This window comes from Phoenix dactylifera, unplaced genomic scaffold (genome assembly GCF_009389715.1).
Source record: "Phoenix dactylifera cultivar Barhee BC4 unplaced genomic scaffold, palm_55x_up_171113_PBpolish2nd_filt_p 001608F, whole genome shotgun sequence".
Lineage (NCBI taxonomy): Eukaryota > Viridiplantae > Streptophyta > Magnoliopsida > Arecales > Arecaceae > Phoenix > Phoenix dactylifera.
In genome coordinates, this window is record NW_024068913.1 from 16,039 (window position 1) to 36,043 (window position 20,005).

The 20,005-nt window shown below is 39.1% G+C and overlaps 1 non-coding gene across 1 annotated transcript; it reads right to left on the minus strand.

Moving 5' to 3' along the window:
* Window positions 1–5,489: 5,489 nt before the first annotated feature.
* LOC120108874 lies at window positions 5,490–5,595 on the minus strand. The gene has a single exon (XR_005510023.1). It is a non-coding gene; the product is annotated as a small nucleolar RNA R71 (small nucleolar RNA).
* Window positions 5,596–20,005: the final 14,410 nt, after the last annotated feature.

Here is a 20,005-nt window from a genome sequence, read left to right on the forward strand (position 1 = left end):
AATTGAACTTGTATTGCATTGCTTTGCTACTCAAACTAGTAATCCACCTCAAGGTAAACATAAGTGAAAACATGAATTCATCTAAGCTAAATGACGAACTGTTTGACTTTCTGGAGGATGGTTACCCTCCCTTGGACTCTTCATGGAGATATTTTCAGAGCCTATTTCATAAATATTCGAAATTTGGTCAAACATTCCTCATTTCAATATTAATAATTCAAAAATCATTATCAAATTATTATAGGATGTATTATTAAGGGGGAGGATCACAAACAAATTCACTCTGAGTTTATCAAAAGAGATCATGTTAATTAGGGTGATTAAACAAAAATTGGAAAAAGATAGAATTCAGTCTGAAATTTTTCAGTGCCGGAGACGTCTCTGGCAAATCGCAGAGACGTCCCCCCAGGCGAGACGTCTCGCCTTAGTCGCGGAGACGTCTCGGGGACCGAACTAGGTTTTTTAAAATAAGTGAAACAGCTCGAGCCGACCCGAGCTATCTTCTCTCATCCCCGATCAAAACCAAAAATCCTAGCCTCCACTTGTTCTCCATCACAAATCCTAGCCTCCTTCTCCACATTTCCCTAGGATTTCCACTCAATGGCACCCAAAGAGCTAGGAGGACCGGTGGAAGGCGACCTAGGGCAGCGGCCGACGGTGAGGAACGGAGGGAAGAACCTTCCGCGCCGTCTCCTCCGGTTGCTCCGCCAACCACGACCATCTCCTGTGCAAATCGCACAGTCACGACCGGTAGGTACATAGATTTTGCCTTTTTAGATAATGATGGGTTCTCTATTGGAGAGAGACTCCGAGCCCAAGGGTGGGAGCACCTTTGCACCCTCAATACCTCGACCTACCCCGGCCTAGTTAGAGAACTTTTTAGCAATATGGCATTAGGGGACTTAGGGTACACTGCATATGTCCGGGGGACATTAGTAGAAATCAATGAGGATGTCCTATCCACTGTTTTACAAATCCCTAAGGACGGTGAGGCTCCAACCTCACATCCCCAAAGGGAAATAGCCCTAAATTTAATTTTAGGAAGAGAGGACTGCGGCCCTCTTGATGTTGTCAATTCCCAAGACCTAAATGCAGAGATGAGATTACTTCTAAGTATTATCAACAGGGTCTTGTTTCCTAAAACCGGCCGCTTCGATTTTGTTTCGGAGCGAGACCTAGTTGTTATGCATCATATCCTACTAGGGATTCCTCTAAACCTCCCTAGACTTATGTTAAACTATATTGCACTATGTCATAGGTATTCTAGGTTTAGTATACCCTATGGCATGATCTTTACCTTAGTATTCAAACACTTTAAGGTTCACACATTCCCGAAAATGAACCTGCAAAGCCCTTGAGAAACACCGACTATTACAATGAGGGCACAATGAGAAGAATGGAGTTTCATAAGATAGATGGATCTTGGGTCAAAGTTCCAAAAAGAAAAACACAAACCCTAGAGCCTGAGATCCCACATCACGAGTCTGACCACCACTCTCCTCCACCTAGCCACATGGATATCCCTGATATACCCTCCAGCTCAGCTGGACCTTCCACATCCATGCCACCACCTCCTCCAGTCAGTGGGCCTTCCTTCTTATCAGAGGATCAGATGCGCACCTTAGCATCTGTCATTTGCCAGCAGATGAGGGAGGAGATGAGATCCATGATCTCCACTGAGTTGGCCCCCATCAGAGCTTCACATGAAGGGCTTCTACAAGAGCTGAAGGAAGTTAGAGCTCAAATTGAAGCTACAACGCAAGAAATAATTGGTGTGGGTGCCACCCAAACCTGCAGGACAATTGAGCTCAAGGACAGCTTGAAGACCATTTCCAAGAGTCTCAAAGAGTTGACAAGCCCAGGAGGCAACGTGGGCACCTTGGTTGCCCAACTCAGAGGAAGAATTGAAATGGCAACCATAGAATTTGAAGCACTTGTGGCAGCCTTCCACAAGTCACAGGGAGATCAATTTAAGACCCTAATGGATTCCATCAATGCATTCATAGATGCAGCTTGTAAGGTTTACGAGCAACGTCGCCGATGAGGGACATCTTGTAGGATCTTCTTTTTGTAAACCCTAGGCTATTTTGAAACACTTTTTGCATTAAGAAATCAATACTTGTAATGATTTCTTCTCTTGACTATGTACTGACTTCAAAGGTTCACAATGATACATGAATACAATCTCTCTTTTGAAAACTTTGTGTACATTGCCAACTCTGTGTATATGTTTCTGTGATTGTGTATGTGATTTTGTGATGTGCCATAAAAATCTTATCACATACCTTGAGTGTTCAAATTTGATACAAAGAAACAATGCACATAAAACAGGGGGAGCACATCTTGTGATAACAACGTTAAACAAAAAGATGAGTCTGAAATGAATTCCAAAACTAAGGGGGAGTGATATGAATGACTGAATTCATTAATAGAAATGACTTGGACAGGGGGAGCACAACTTGAATATCCTTGAGTGGTTCACGGAAATATGCTGAATCTTACTAGGAAGTATGCTTTAAGCACCTACAGATAATTTGTCCCCTTCATTGTTGATGACAAAAAGGGGGAGTAGATATATAGATAAGGGGAGTAGAACCATAGAACCAATATGGATAAGGGGAGTAGAACCAATATGGATACATTGGAATGCACAATACAAAATTCATGCTTAAAAGTTGAATTAGAAGAGATAAAATTGAAGAATATTGGTTTTAAGATAATTGCCCTTCTGGAAAAGAAAGGGGGAGTCAAAAAGAACTTAGCTTTCAATTATCTTTAGCATCAATATTTCATTTCACATTGTATCTAGTTCTAATCAAAACATTATACCTGTACATCTGAGCAAATACTGTGTATATGTTTAAATTTCGAATTTTGCATATACTCAGTGTTTTGTCATCATCAAAAAGGGGGAGATTGTTGACCCCCTAATGGATTTTGATGAATACAAAACACTAGAGTATAATTTCATTTATCTTAACAATTTAATTGAGGAATTCATGTGTTTTATTAAGAATATTGTTAAGAAATGTCGAGGCAAGTTCCCATAATTTTTATGAATTTATTAAAGAAGTTTTGAGATGAAGAAAACAGATCAGGGAAAGCCGAGACGTCTCCTGATAGTCTCAGAGACGTCTCTGGCACAAACAGGAAGAACTGGCACGTTGGGAGACGTCCCCGGCACCTGCCGAGTCGTCCCCGCGATAGCGGAGTCGACTCTCTCAGTAGCGGAGTCGACTCTCTCAGTGGCGGCAGAAAGACAGTTTTTTCAAGAGATATGCGCGAGACGTCCCCACCGTACGTGGAGTCGTCCCCGCAAGTAAAAAGCAGACTTCCCGAGTCGTCCCCAAGATAGCGGAGACGGCTCTCTCAGGGTTTTCCAGAGAATGATTTTTTTTTTGGTGATAAGGCAGCGGAGACGTCCCCTGAAAGAGCGGAGTCGACTCTCTCAGGGAATTCCAGAAGACATGTTTTTCTGAGATAAAGAAGCGGAGTCGTCCCCGAGGGAGCGGAGTCGTCCCCATTCAAAAAGTGCAAACAAGCCGAGACATCCCCGTAAAGTGCAGAGACGACCCTCTCAGCAAATCAGAAAGGCAAGGATTCAAACGGGTAAAGAGCCGAGTCGTCCCCAGACAACGTAAAAAGTAAAATCTTGTAGCCGAGACGTCTCTCGTTGAAGCGGAGACGTCCCCGGAGCGCCTGGGACGCGACTAACAGCTTTTACAGGTTTGGTCTGAATTTCAAATCTCTCTTACTTTATCTCTAACGGCTATATTTGCTTTTTGGGCTATAAAAGGGAGCTCTTAAGTGCTTCAAAACAACTCTTCAAAAACCCAAAAGCTAGATCATTTAAGAGAGAAGCAAGAGAGAGAAGTTCAAGGAAGTGAGTGCATTCAAGTGAAGAAGTCAAGTGCTTTCAAGCTTCCCAAGCGATTTCAAGCTCAACCACTCTCGCGCGCTCGGGATTCAAAGCTCACACTCAAACCTACGCGATCCACATCGGAAGAATCACCATTTCCCACGCTTCCAACGGCAAAAGGATTCTTCCGGGTTCTATTGTTCATCATTGTCTTATTTGCTTATTTAGAGCTTTTTTAATCCTTTGTAAAATCTTTTATTGTGGTGCTTGTTCCAGTCAAGGGACTTGGAACAAGGGAAAGGCGTCCCAAGCCTGAGTGTAATTGGGGGTTTTAGGGTTTGTTGTTAGCCCGGTGTAAAACAACGAGTTGGGTAGTGAACTCGCAAAACTACCGTACTGTAATCGTGGATTATAGTGGAAATTCCCAACGGTGCTTTGGGGAGTGGATGTAGGAGCAGTGGAGGCTCCGAACCACTATAAAAGCTTGTGTTTGCGATTGTTTGTCTTCATAGCTTTATTTCCTGTTTAGCTCATACATTTGTGTGTTTTATTTTTAAATAGTCAAAAGTTTTTAGGACACCCAATTCACCCCCCTCTTGGGTGACCATCTCTGGGCAACACCGTGGCCCCCTTTCCTCTTGGTTTCAGCCGCAAGCAAGGGAAGAAAGAAAGAAAGCTTGGCGGCCTCCTCCCTCCTCCTTGGTTCATCCAACGCAAGGGATCCAAAAGGGCTGCAAATTGCTTTGATTCTTCTTCAAATCTTCATCCTCCTTCTTCCTCCTCCCAAGCACAATCAAGGGTTCATTCAAAGGGAGGACATCAGCCATTAAAAGAAATCTCTGCAAGGAAGCTAGCACCCCAGGGAGACAAAGAAGTCTAGATCGGTTCTCTACTACGTGTGGATACCCGTAGAGGCCGGACATGTGAACGGCTTCAAGCGAACCTTCATCCTAAACTACGAACTTCAGTTTGCGGTGATCATCTACCCACACAAGGTGAAGAACTGATCTTCATGATTAGTTAAAAAGTTTTTAATCTTAATCTATCTACGAACGGTTTTTGAACAACGTTCATGAGATGAACGTCGATCCCGCGCATGCCACTTCCGCTGCATCTGAATTTTTTTTTAATTTTCTACGGCATGAGCGGGTTTCCATCATACGTGACCTATTACCTTTTGACCCTAAAATAGAACGGACCCTTAGGAATATTCGAGCTGAGATCAGAACATTAGAATCATCCCCACCTCCTAAAATGGCTGAAGAACAACCCAAACTCCTGAGGAAGTACTTTACTCCCACCATTTACACTTCCCCATCTTGCATTCGATTACCTAAGGTAGCAGCTGTACAATATGAAATAAAGTCTAGTGTGATCCAAATGCTCCCATCTTTTTATGGGCTCACCAACGAAGATCCATATAAACACCTAGATGAATTTCTTGAGATTTGCACCACTGTCAAGATTCATAATTTCACTGATGATGCTCTGAAACTTAGGTTATTCCCCTTCTCCCTTAAAGATAGAGCCAAGCAATAGCTGAATTCTTTAGAAGCCAATTCGATTCGTTCCTGAGATCAAATGCAACAAGAATTTCTTAAAAAATACTTTTCCATAGGAAAAACGAACCAGTTTAGACGTGCCATCACAAGCATCTCCCAAACTGAGGAAGAAGAATTTCATGAAACTTGGGAGAGATTTCGGGACTTAATCCATAAATGCCCACATCATCAAATACCTAAATGGCAGCTAGTGCAATGTTTCTATGATGGATTGACTGAACGAAACCGTCAGATGATCGATGCTGCATTCGAAGGAACTTTCATGCTTCAAAATGAGCATGAAGCATGGCAATTATTTGAAAATCTTAATGAAAACTCCCTCCACCATGCTTCCTGTTCTTGTCAAGCACCTCCGAATTCTCAAAGAAAAGGGACCATTTGTAAAATAAGTCATTCCATGGACCTGTCTAGCAAGGTAAATGCATTGTCCCATAAGATTGACCAATTGATGATAGAAGGACATATCGTTAGCTCTTCCCGAGCACAAGTATGTGATATCTGTTCTAGCCCATCGCACCCTATTCATGAGTGCCCCTCAGCACCCCAATTTTCCGAACTCATGTAAGAACACATCAATGCTGCTCAAACACAGACCAGACCGGATAATGACCCATTTTCCAATACATATAACCCGGGATGGCGGAATCATCCAAATTTTTTTTGGAGGCAGCAAGCTTCAAATACTACCCAACCCTACTCCCAAAATTTTCAAAACCCTCAGAATTTTCATCTCTACCATCCCTCAACTCAATTTCAACATCCTCCTCCTCCAATCCAAAAAAATACAGCCTTTGAGGAGAAAGTGTTGACTGCCCTTCAAGGTTTGGAGGCAAACACACAACTATTGCACTCTCACACGCAATCAATTGCTAAGCTCGAATCTCAAATGGGTCAACTAGCTAATGCATTAAACAAACGAGAGGAAGGCAAGCTTCCAAGTCAACCAATGAGTAATCCTAGTGGACAATATGTAGCCCAAGAAACTTGACTAAATCATGAGCAAGCCAACACTTTGCCTACCCTTAGGAGTGGACGTATAATAGATAATAAGGTTGGGGAGGGTAACAACAAGGTTGGGGAGGGTAACAACAAGGAAAGTGAAGAAGAGGAGAGGAATGTATCACCTGAAAATCCAAAACCTTCTTCAGCTAGTCCACCATCTGCCACAACCCACATTCCAAAGGCCCCATTCCCTGAAGCACTTAATGCACCCACTTGTTGGGAATTGTATCCTAAATGTCAATCGTCAGCATATTGATGATTGAATTTTGTAAATAAATTGACAAATTAATAAAGTATTATTTGACATTATTCATCATTTCATCTTCAAATGAACTCTTATATGATGAAGTCCTTAGGACTTATGTTATGATAAAGGAGGATTTATCTTTGAGCCCTTAAACTTGTTCGCGACCAAATGATATGTTGTTACTAGGACGACAACATTATCGAGATTAGGTCGTTGTATGACATATACATTGGTTGTCCTCTTAACCAAGGAGTGTGGAGACACTGGTATGCCATACAGGTGAAGTGTAGGAGTACATTTCACTGAACGTAACCAATTCAGGAATGCTCTACTGTCGAGAGATGTTCCGAGTGGATATGGGTATAAGTTTGGCCCTCTGACCCGAGACCGCAACCTGTGACTAGCAAGCAACTCACTGTACTTTGGTACCGGACTACCTGAATTTCTAATTCAGTGACGGAAGGTCACTGGGTGCAGTCAAGACTTGCGTAGTCAGTTGTGAGTTAAGATGGAATTGACCCCTCCTGAAAATAGGAGATAATGTCTTGTGATTAATTTAGCAAAATCTTGGCCAGGGTAATCTCAGTGAGGAGTCACGGGATATCTAAAGTTAATCACATAATGGATGTACTAATTATAGGGTTGACAGTGAGTTCTAAGTCATCCTGGCATTAGGAGTCAAAGGGATTGAATTATACAGTAACCATAGTCCAGGGTTTCAGAATATTTGCTTTGCATATATTCGGCCTATCCAGACGTCGGGTACCATTGCTAGATGGTCACATCGATTAGTATAGGAAGACGTTCCTATACTACCGGCTTAGGTTCGAACCTATGAGGTCACACGCATAGAAGTTTCTAGGTTGATCAAATGGCTGATTGATGATTAAGAATCATTCAGGGGTAATTTGGTCAATTCGATTGACAAATTATCCAAAGCAAAAGTTGCATTAAAATAATTATTAAATTATTGGAGGACTAATTAGCAATTAGATTGCTAATGAACTCAATTTGATTGAGTAATTGGGCTTAGGTTGAGCCAAATTGAATAGGATTCAATTTGGGCTGCATCAGGGTTTGACCTAATTGGATTGGGTTCAACCCAAGTAGATTGAGCTTGACCCAATTGATGGGACTTGACCCAATTGGATTGGGCTTGATCCAAATCAATTAGAAGACCTTATTTGATGAGGATTATGAGTCCAAATAATCAGAATTGGATAAGGAGAAGAATCCCTAAATTTTAGGAACCCATCCTTATCTTCTTGGAGAAGAATGACACCTTAATTTATTCCCAATATTTTCTATGCCTATCCTCTTTATTTTTGGCCAAAAATTGGTGTGAGAAGAGAGGAGGCGTGGTTATATAATTCCTATAAAAATGGTGCCTTAAATCTTTCTAGAAAGATTTAGATGAATTTCCTAATTTGTAGGGATTGCATGGTGCATGAAATAGGATGGTCTGCGGCTGAACTTTCGATGCATGAATTCCTATCTTTTAGGGATCCAAAATGCACAAAATTTGGATATGTTTATCTCTTCTTAGCTGCCAAACCACCAGAATTTTTTGGAAATTTTATCAGCCAAATTAGTTGGCTAAATTAGGTGTGATACGTGGGGGGATCTTTTGGCTATAAAAGACCCCCATGCCTTGGGTTCAAAATATACCATATTTAGAGGTTTCAAAAAAAATCTGAAAAATTCTCTGAGAGCCTCCATCCCTTCTTCTCCTTCTTCCTCATATCCATCCTCCATCTCCTTGAAGAACAATCAAAGGTTGAGTGTTTAGAAGGAGAAAGCTTCAGCCATTGCTGCGTTCCTGCGCGAGCTAGCACTCCCACGGAAGACGATCTACCTAGAGCTTCGCGTGTACTTCTCATAGAGGCCATTAGTGTGCGTGGCTGTGAAGTCAAGGATCAGATCCATAAGTTTCTTCCATCATAAAAGGTATTAATCCTACATCAATATTTTATTTTGGAGTCAGGGTCTAGGTCTGATTCTCCGAGGTTTTACCCTCCTTTGGGGCTCCTCACAGAGTTATCTCCAGAATCCATTCGATGGATATTCGGAGATTAATCGGAATAGAGTTCTTAAGTTTAAGATCTTATAGTTAATCATGCATGAAAGTTTTAGCATAATTATTTAAATGATTCCGGCATAATCCTATGTATTCTTAAGGTGCTGATTTCTAGATTTGATCTTGTAAGCATGCATGAATTAAATTATTTGATTCGGTTTTTCTGCTGCATTTTAAAACTTAAAAAGAACTACGTATGGCTTGATCCCCCTTATGAAGGGGTACGTAGGCAACCCGATCAGGTTCAGCCATGGTTTTATAAAAAAAAAAAATCAACATGCTTAATACCGAAGAACCTAGGATTCACTTTCAGTGGTATAGAGCAAGGTTTATGTTTAAACTTTTATATTTTAATTTTTGCAATTAAATCTGAAATCATGAGCATGCTTAGATTAGATCTAAAGTATTTTTTATGATTGATTTAATTGCTGATTATGCATGATTAACTAGATCTGAAATTTTGGATGCATATGATGCATGTTTGTGTTAAGATTTGTAACATAAATAAATCTGAAATCATAATATTATTTAGATTAGATCTAAATAAAATTTATGATTCATATGATCTCTGATTTTAATGAACAAATCAGATCTGAAAATAAAAGTGAAAAAACAAATACATAAGATGTATGTTGTTTGTATTAATTCATGTTGTTATATATATGTGATGCATGAACATTAAATATAATGACTTAAACATGAATTAAATCTGATTACATGTGATTAATTACAAAAACTCAGATCTAAAAATATGTTTTAAGAACTGAAAGATTGTAATTAATATGTAATTAAAAAGAAATATGCAATGATCAAAACTTTCATAAGTCTAAACTTAATTGAGAATTAAGTGTTATGAAATAGAATTATAACTCAATTAATTGACATTGCATAATTCTTGGGCATATGGGTTAGCTTGAATCAAGTTCCTAGGATTGGGTTAGACCTATACATGGACAAATAGAATTAATTGATCAAATCTAATTAAGTAGTAACTAGATTAGGTCAAGGAAATTCTAGGTCAATTTACAATAGTTGTAGATGGATCAAGTCCATGTCTTTGATTAGACCAAGATGGAACTTGATTTAGGCTCAGAGGTGTAGCCCGAGTCATTTGAGTAATCAAATCGAAATTGATTAACCAGTCGGTGTCTAAGGTAAGTTTATCACTTAATGATTCGAGTTAGCCCATGCCTATAAGAAAAATCAGTTTGACTGATTTAGGTGCCTCCTTAACCGGTTTCAGTCTAATCTGATTTGGTGAAGTCAGTGGAAGAAATTAGACTAACCGGATCTTCTTATCTATCCTAATTAAGAAATCCTCTAAAATTATTAGGTCCTTAAAATGAAATGGTTATGGGGATAACTAGGTCATAGCCTCCCATTAAGTTGGGTGATAATGGGTCCAATGTTTTGATAATTATTGAAGGCGCCACACGCCTGGTACTTATCAAGCATTGGAATTGTTATTCAATATATGATGAGTTAAGTGTACCTTCAATAGGCGGTCAGGTGAGCCGAGCCACACTCGGGCTTGGTTGTCTATTAGTTGATTAGATTTAACCCTATCATTTAATGGTTGGACCTGACTAGGGTATTCGGTGGAGGCACCACACGCCTGCCGAAGAACCTAGGGCAAAATCATCACTAGAAGTTGCTTGGTGAAGCAATTGGTTAAGAACCTACCAATAGGTGCATATGGGTTAGCCGAGCCACACTCGGGCCTATATGCGATCTATTGGGTTCTAGTGCTCACTAAAAAATTAAGAGTAATTTTTTGAATTAAACGTAGAGGCTACCAATTTGTATAAAATAGTGAGAGTACTTTTAGACTAAAGTCCAAGTCTATTGAGTTTAGTCAATTCATATACTAATAGCCAAATTTTCTTTTATGTAGAAATTTTAGGAACCCATCCTTATCTTCTTGGAGAAGAATGACACCTTAATTTATTCCCAATATTTTCTATGCCTATCCTCTTTATTTTTGGCCAAAAATTGGTGTGAGAAGAGAGGAGGCGTGGGGCTATAATTCCTATAAAAATGGTGCCTTAAATCTTTCTAAAAAGATTTAGATGAATTTCCTAATTTGTAGGGATTGCATGGTGCATGAAATAGGATGGTCTGTGGCTGAACTTTGGATGCATAAATTCCTATCTTTTAGGTATCCAAAATGCACAAAATTTGGATATGTTTATCTCCTCTTAGCTGCCAAAACACCAGAATTTTTTGGAAATTTTATCAGCCAAATTAGTTGGTTAAATTAGGTGTGATACGTGGGGGGATCTTTTGGCTATAAAAGACCCCCATGCCTTGGGTTCAAAATATACCATATTTAGAGGTTTCAAAAAAATTCTGAAAAATTCTCTGAGGGCCTCCATCCCTTCTTCTCCTTCTTCCTCACGTCCATCCTCCATCTCCTTGAAGAACAATCAAAGGTTGAGTGTTTAGAAGGAGAAAGCTTCAGCCATTACTGCGTTCCTGCGCGAGCTAGCACTCCCATGGAAGACGATCTACCTAGAGCTTCGCGTGTACTTCTCATAGAGGCCATTAGTGTGCGTGGCTGCGAAGTCAAGGATCAGATCCATAAGTTTCTTCCATCATAAAAGGTATTAATCCTACATCAATATTTTATTTTGGAGTCAGGGTCTAGGTCTGATTCTCCGAGGTTTTACCCTCCTTTGGAGCTCCTCACAGAGTTATCTCCAGAATCCATTCGATGGATATTCGGAGATTAATCGGAATAGAGTTCTTAAGTTTAAGATCTTATAGTTAATCATGCATGAAAGTTTTAGCATAATTATTTAAACGATTCCGGCATAATCCTATGTATTCTTAAGGTGCTGATTTCTAGATTTGATCTTGTAAGCATGCATGAATTAAATTGTTTGATTCGGTTTTTTCGCTGTATTTTAAAACTTAAAAAGAACTACGTATGGCTTGATCCCCCTTATGAAGGGGTATGTAGGCAACCCGATCAGGTTCAGCCATGGTTTTATAAAAAAAAAAAATCAACATGCTTAATACCGAAGAACCTAGGATTCACTTTCAGTGGTATAGAGCAAGGTTTATGTTTAAACTTTTATATTTTAATTTTTACAATTAAATCTGAAATCATGAGCATGCTTAGATTAGATCTAAAGTATTTTTTATGATTGATTTAATTGCTGATTATGCATGATTAACTAGATCTGAAATTTTGGATGCATATGATGCATGTTTGTGTTAAGATTTGTAACATAAATAAATCTGAAATCATAATATTATTTAGATTAGATCTAAATAAAATTTATGATTCATATGATCTCTGATTTTAATGAACAAATCAGATCTGAAAATAAAAGTAAAAAAACAAATACATAAGATGTATGTTGTTTGTATTAATTCATGTTGTTATATATATGTGATGCATGAACATTAAATATAATGACTTAAACATGAATTAAATCTGATTACATGTGATTAATTACAAAAACTTAGATCTAAAAATATGTTTTAAGAACTGAAAGATTGTAATTAATATGTAATTAAAAATAAATATGCAATGATCAAAACTTTCATAAGTCTAAACTTAATTAAGAATTAAGTGTTATGAAATAGAATTGTAACTCAATTAATTGACATTGCATAATTCTTTGGGCATATGGGTTAGCTTGAATCAAGTTCCTAGGATTGGGTTAGACCTAAGGTTAGAATCATACATGGACAAATAGAATTAATTGATCAAATTTAATTAAGTAGTAACTGGATTAGGTGAAGAAAATTCTAGGTCAATTTACAATAATTGTAGATGGATCAAGTCCATGTCTTTGATTAGACCAAGATGGAACTTGATTTAGGCTCAGAGGTGTAGCCCGAGTCATTTGAGTAATCAAATCGAAATTGATTAACCAGTCGGTGTCTCAGGTAAGTTTATCACTTAATGATTCGAGTTAGCCCATGCCTATAAGAAAAATCAGTTTGACTGATTTAGGTGCCTCCTTAACCGGTTTCAGTCTAATCTGATTTGGTGAAGTCAGTGGGAGAAATTAGACTAACCGGATCTTCTTATCTATCCTAATTAAGAAATCCTCTAAAATTATTAGGTCCTTAAAATGAAATGGTTATGGGGATAACTAGGTCATAGCCTCCCATTAAGTTGGGTGATAATGGGTCCAATGTTTTGATAATTATTGAAGGCGCGACATGCCTGGTACTTATCAAGCATTGGAATTGTCATTCAATATATGATGAGTTAAGTGTACCTTCAATAGGCGGTCAGGTGAGCCGAGCCACACTCGGGCTTGGTTGTCTATTAGTTGATTAGATTTAACCCTATCATTTAATGGTTGGACCTGACTAGGGTATTCAGTGGAGGCACCACACGCCTGTCGAAGAACCTAGGGCAAAATCATCACTAGAAGTTGCTTGGTGAAGCAATTGGTTAAGAACCTACCAATAGGTGCATATGGGTTAGCCGAGCCACACTCGGGCCTATATGCGATCTATTGGGTTCTAGTGCTCACTAAAAAATTAAGAGTAATTTTTCGAATTAAAGGTAGAGGCTACCAATTTGTATAAAATAGTGAGAGTACTTTTAGACTAAAGTCCAAGTCTATTGAGTTTAGTCAATTCATATACTAATAGCCAAATTTTCTTTTTATGCAAAAATAGCCACTAATTTGTCACTTCGCTCATTGTTGGACAATGACAAGTTGACTGGTCCAAATTTTAATAATTGGCATAGGAAACTGAAAATAGTGCTAGAGCATGAAAGGATCCTTTATGTGATAACGGATCCAGCACCTGAGTAGCTCGCTGCTAATGCATCAAGATCGGTCAGAGACACTTATCAGAAGTGGCTTAGTGACCGCATCACTGTTCGATGCATCATGTTGGCAGCAATGAGCGATGAGTTTAGTAGGCATTTTGAGAATACGCAGCCGGAAGATATCATTCAAGTGTTGAATAAATCATTCGGTGTTCCTGACGACGTTGAGAGGCACAAAACTAGTTGTGCCATCTTCAGCGCCCGAATGAAAGATGGGACCTCGGTAACTGATCATATACTGTACATGATTGAGTTGATCGAGCGTCTAAGCTCTCTTGGCTTTCCCCTTCATGATCAATTGGGGAAGGATGCCATACTAAACTCATTGCCTGGATCATACCGTCCTTTTCTCATTCATTTTCGTATGACGAAACCTATAGTGAATTATCACCAATTGTTGGGGTTACTACAGACGTTTGAGAATGATCATCAACTTTTTAAGAAGACGGTGAACTTTGTGGGAGGTTCATCCAAGGGTCGCCCCTTTAAGAAAGGGAAAAAGAAAAATAAAATCCAAAAGAAACAAGTGCACCATGCTCAGCCTAGTCAGAAAAGAATAAAAAGGCTGATCAGAGCAAGGCGGAGTGCTTCTTCTGCAAGAAGCAAGGACATTGGAAGAGGAACTGTCCTCTTTACATTATATCCCTCGATCCGAACCGGCTTAAAAAAAGTGGGCAATCAGTTGCCAATCAAGGTACTTATATGATAACACCTTGCAATTTTTCTATTCGTGATAATTCGACCTGGGTATTGGATACCGGTAGTCCTTTTAATATTTGCAATTCGTTGCAGGGGCTACAAGTCAGTGAGAGGTTTGAAGAAGGAGAAAGGTTCCTGAATGTTGGAGATGGAAGATCAGTTCCAGTTCTAGCTTTAGGAATTCTTAAATTTGAATTCAGCTCTCATGTAAATATCCTTAGTGATTGTCACTATTGTCCAAGTTTTTTATTGAATGTCATTTCTGTAGGCCTTTTGGCCAAAAATGGTTATGAAATATCAATAAAAAAGGATTATTGCAATATCATTTAGAATGGTGCTGCTGTAATGAATGGAACTCTGAGTAATGGCATTTACATTTTGTCACAGCCTGTTCATGTAATGTACAAGTCCAATAAGCGCCCTAGAATAGATAATGTCACGGATGTCTACCTTTGGCATCATAGGCTAGGACATATTAACAAGAACAGGATGAACAGGTTAAGTAAAGAGGAAATCCTCGATGTTAATGATTGTGAATCATTGACAACCTGTGAATCATGCCTTCTTGGTAAAATGACCAAATCACCTTTTACCGGAAAAGGTGAACGAGCCAGTGACTTATTGACCCTTGTACATTCTGATGTATGTGGACCAATGAGCACAAATGCTAGAGGTGGGTATTCATATTTCATTACATTTACAGACGACCTTTCTAGGTATGGTTATGTCTATTTAATGAGACATAAATCTGAATCATTTGAAATGTTCAAATTATATCATAATGAAGTAGAAAAACAAACTGGAAAGAGTATTAAAACTCTTCGATCAGATCGAGGAGGTGAATACCTCACCAGTGAGTTTTTGACATATTTAGGAGAAAATGGGATTCTCTCTCAATGGACTCCTCCTGGTACACCACAGTATAACGATGTATCAGAAAGGAGAAATCAAACTCTGTTAGACATGGTTTGATCCATGATGGGGTTTGCTGATCTGCCCATATCCTTTTGGGGATATGCTCTTGAGTCAGCCTGCTACATTCTAAATAAGGTTCCAAGTAAGTCTGTAAATAAAACACCACATGAGATGTGGACTGGACGTAAGCCGATGCTCTCTCACCTTAGGGTTTGGGGGTGTCCAGCATACGTCAAATGTTTGAAGACAGACAAACTTGAACCCAAGTCTGATAGATGTTTCTTTGTTGGTTATCCTAAAGAAACTAAAGGATATTACTTCTACTTTGCTGAAGAACAAAAGTTGTTCGTAAGCAATAGAGCTGTTTTCTTAGAGAAAGAATTCCTTAGTGAAGGAACTAAAAGCTCTAATGTTGAGCTTAGGAAAGTTCAACATGTAGAAGATCCGACACCATCTACTGAACTAGTTGAGTCGGATTTGATTAGATCAGATCCAGAACCCATATTAGATGCACCATTAAGGCGATCGGATAGAGTACCATGTCAGCTGGACAGATACTACGGTTTCTTGGTCCGGGATGGGGATCCTATCGAACTTGATGAAAACGATGAGGATCCAATCACATATTTGGATGCAATGCAGAGGTATGACTCTGATAAATGGCTTGGAGTCATGCAATCCGAAATGGAATCCATGAAGGTCAATGATGTATGGACATTAGTTGACCCACCTGAAGGGATTAAACCCATAGGGTGTAAGTGGATATTCAAAAGGAAACGGGGTGCAGACGGAAAGGTAGAGACCTATAAAGCCCGTCTGGTTGCCAAGGAATATCGTCAACGTTATGGTATTGACTATGACGAGACATTTTCTTCTGTGGCAATGCTCAAGTCCATTCGGATTGTGCTTGCGATAGCAGCACATTTAGACTATGAAATCTGGCAAATGGATGTAAAGACCACATTTCTAAATGAAGATTTAGAAGAGGAGGTATATATGATACAATCTGAAGATTTTAAATCTACAGATGAGTCTAAGGTGTGTAAGCTACAAAGGTCCATTTATGGATTTAAGCAAGCTTCACGGAGTTGGAATATACGTTTTGATAAGGTAATCAAAATATATGACTTCATTAAGAATGAAGAGGAACCTTGCATTTATAAATGGGCAAATGGTTCAGTTATTATATTTCTTATTTTGTATATGGATGGCATTCTTTTAATCGGAAATGACATTCCTGTATTACAAGGAATAAAGGTTTGGCTATCATCTCAATTTGCCGTGAAGGATTTGGAAGAAGCATCTTACATCCTAGGGATGAAGATCTATAGAGATAGATCTAAAAGATTGCTTGGATTATCCTAATCCACATACATTGATACTATACTGAAGATGTTCAATATGATTAATTCCAAGAAAGGCTATCTTCCAATGGGCCATGGAATTAACCTCTCTAAAAGGGATTGTCTGACAACCTCTCAAGAAAGAGAGAGTATGGATAGAATTCCATATGCTTTGGCAGTGGGATCTATAATGTATGCCATGACATGTACTAGACCAGACGTGGCATACTCACTAGGAGTAGTGAGCAGATACCAGTCTGATCCAGGTAGCAACCACTGGAAGGTTGTAAAAACCATCCTTAAGTATTTGAAAAATACTAAAGATCAGTGGTTTGTCTACGGTGATTCTGACTTAAAACTTGAGGGATATACCGATTCAAGTTTTCAGTCAGATCAAAATGATAGCAAGAGCGTGTCGGGATATATCTTTACTCTTAAGGGTGGGGCCATCTGCTGGAAGAGTTCCAAGCAGCATACAGTGGCAGATTCTACATGTGAAGCAGAATACATCGCAGCATCTGATGCAGCCAAGAAAGCTGCATGGTTGCGAAAGTTCATCACCGAGCTTGGAGTGACACCCTCCATTGATGGTCCAGTGTCTATATTTTGTGATAACACTGGAGCCATAGCTCAGGCAAAGGAACCTAAAGCACATCAGCGGACCAAGCATATTCTGCGACGCTATCACCTGGTTCGAGAGATTATAGAACGAGGTGATATTGATCTTCAGAAGATTGACACAAGAAAATCTGGCTGACCCATTTACTAAAGTCCTCGGCATCAAAGAGTTCAACGAACACAAGTTGAAGATGGGTATTAGATACTGTGCCGATTGGCTATAGGCTAAGTGGGAGTTGTTGGGAATTGTATCCTAAATGTCAATCATCAGCATATTGATGATTGAATTTTGTAAATGAATTGACAAATTAATAAAGTATTATTTGGCATTATTCATCATTTCATCTTCAAATGAACTCTTATATGATGAAGTCCTTAGGACTTATATTATGATAAAGGAGGATTTATCTTTGAGTCCTTAAACTTGTTCGCGACCAAATGATATGTTGTTACTAGGACGACAACATTATCGAGATTAGGTCGTTGTGTGACATATACGTTGGTTGTCCTCTTAACCAAAGAGTGTGGAGACACTGGTATGCCATACAGGTGAAGTGTAGGAGTACATTTCACTGAACGTGACCAATCCAGGAATGCTCTACTGTCGAGAGATGTTCCGAGTGGATATGGATATAAGTTTGGCCCTCTGACCTGAGACCGCAACCTGTGACTAGCAAGCAACTCACTGTACTTTGGTATCGGACTACCTGAATTTCTAATTCAGTGACGAAAGGTCACTGGGTGCAGTCAAGTACTTGCGTAGTCAGTTGTGAGTTAAGATGGAATTGACCCCTCCTGGAAATAGGAGATAATGTCTTGTGATTAATTTAGCAAAACCTTGGCCAGGGTAATCTCAGTGAGGAGTCACGGGATATCTAAAGTTAATCACATAATGGATGTACTAATTATAGGGTTGACAGTGAGCTCTAAGTCATCCTGGCATTAGGAGTCAAAGGGATTGAATTATACAGTAACCATAGTCCAGGGTTTCAGAATATTTGCTTCGCATATATTCGGCCTATCCGGACGTCAGATACCATTGCTAGATGGTCACATCGATTAGTATAGGAAGACGTTCCTATACTACCGGCTTAGGTTCGAACCTATGAAGTCACACGCATAGAAGTTTCTAAGTTGATCAAATGGCTGATTGATGATTAAGAATCATTCAGGGGTAATTTGGTCAATTCGATTGACAAATTATCCAAAGCAAAAGTTGCATTAAAATAATTATTAAATTATTGGAGGACTAATTAGCAATTAGATTGCTAATGAACTCAATTTGATTGAGTAATTGGGCTTAGGTTGAGCCAAATTGAATAGGATTCAATTTGGGCTGCATCAGGGTTTGACCTAATTGGATTGGGTTCAACCCAAGTAGATTGAGCTTGACCCAATTGATGGGACTTGACCCAATTGGATTGGGCTTGATCCAAATCAATTAGAAGACCTTATTTGATGAGGATTATGAGTCCAAATAATCAGAATTGGATAAGGAGAAGAATCCCTAAATTTTAGGAACCCATCCTTATCTTCTTGGAGAAGAATGACACCTTAATTTATTCCCAATATTTTCTATGCCTATCCTCTTTATTTTTGGCCAAAAATTGGTGTGAGAAGAGAGGAGGCGTGGTTATATAATTCCTATAAAAATGGTGCCTTAAATCTTTCTAGAAAGATTTAGATGAATTTCCTAATTTGTAGGGATTGCATGGTGCATGAAATAGGATGGTCTGCGGCTGAACTTTCGATGCATGAATTCCTATCTTTTAGGGATCCAAAATGCACAAAATTTGGATATGTTTATCTCTTCTTAGCTGCCAAACCACCAGAATTTTTTGGGAATTTTATCAGCCAAATTAGTTGGCTAAATTAGGTGTGATACGTGGGGGGATCTTTTGGCTATAAAAGACCCCCATGCCTTGGGTTCAAAATATACCATATTTAGAGGTTTCAAAAAAAATCTGAAAAATTCTCTGAGAGCCTCCATCCCTTCTTCTCCTTCTTCCTCATATCCATCCTCCATCTCCTTGAAGAACAATCAAAGGTTGAGTGTTTAGAAGGAGAAAGCTTCAGCCATTGCTGCGTTCCTGCGCGAGCTAGCACTCCCACGGAAGACGATCTACCTAGAGCTTCGCGTGTACTTCTCATAGAGGCCATTAGTGTGCGTGGCTGTGAAGTCAAGGATCAGATCCATAAGTTTCTTCCATCATAAAAGGTATTAATCCTACATCAATATTTTATTTTGGAGTCAGGGTCTAGGTCTGATTCTCCGAGGTTTTACCCTCCTTTGGGGCTCCTCACAGAGTTATCTCCAGAATCCATTCGATGGATATTCGGAGATTAATCGGAATAGAGTTCTTAAGTTTAAGATCTGATAGTTAATCATGCATAAAAGTTTTAGCATAATTGTTTAAACGATTCCAGCATAATCCTATGTATTCTTAAGGTGCTGATTTCTAGATTTGATCTTGTAAGCATGCATGAATTAAATTGTTTGATTCGGTTTTTCCGCTGCATTTTAAAACTTAAAAAGAACTACGTATGGCTTGATCCCCCTTATGAAGGGGTACGTAGGCAACCCGATCAGGTTCAGCCATGGTTTTATTAAAAAAAAAAAATCAACATGCTTAATACCGAAGAACCTAGGATTCACTTTCACCACTCCCTTTGGTAAGAAGGGAACTTCACTAGAAGAGATGATGGAGGTTTTCAAATAAGTTAAAATCAACCTCCCGCTCCTTGATGCCATCAAACAAGTTCCCTGTTGCCCAGATAGACAACCCAAGAGGGGGGGGGGGTGAATTGGGTTTTAAATTAATTTGGATAATTAAAACGTTATGGATGATTAATTAAAAACTATTGCAAGTTATTTAATT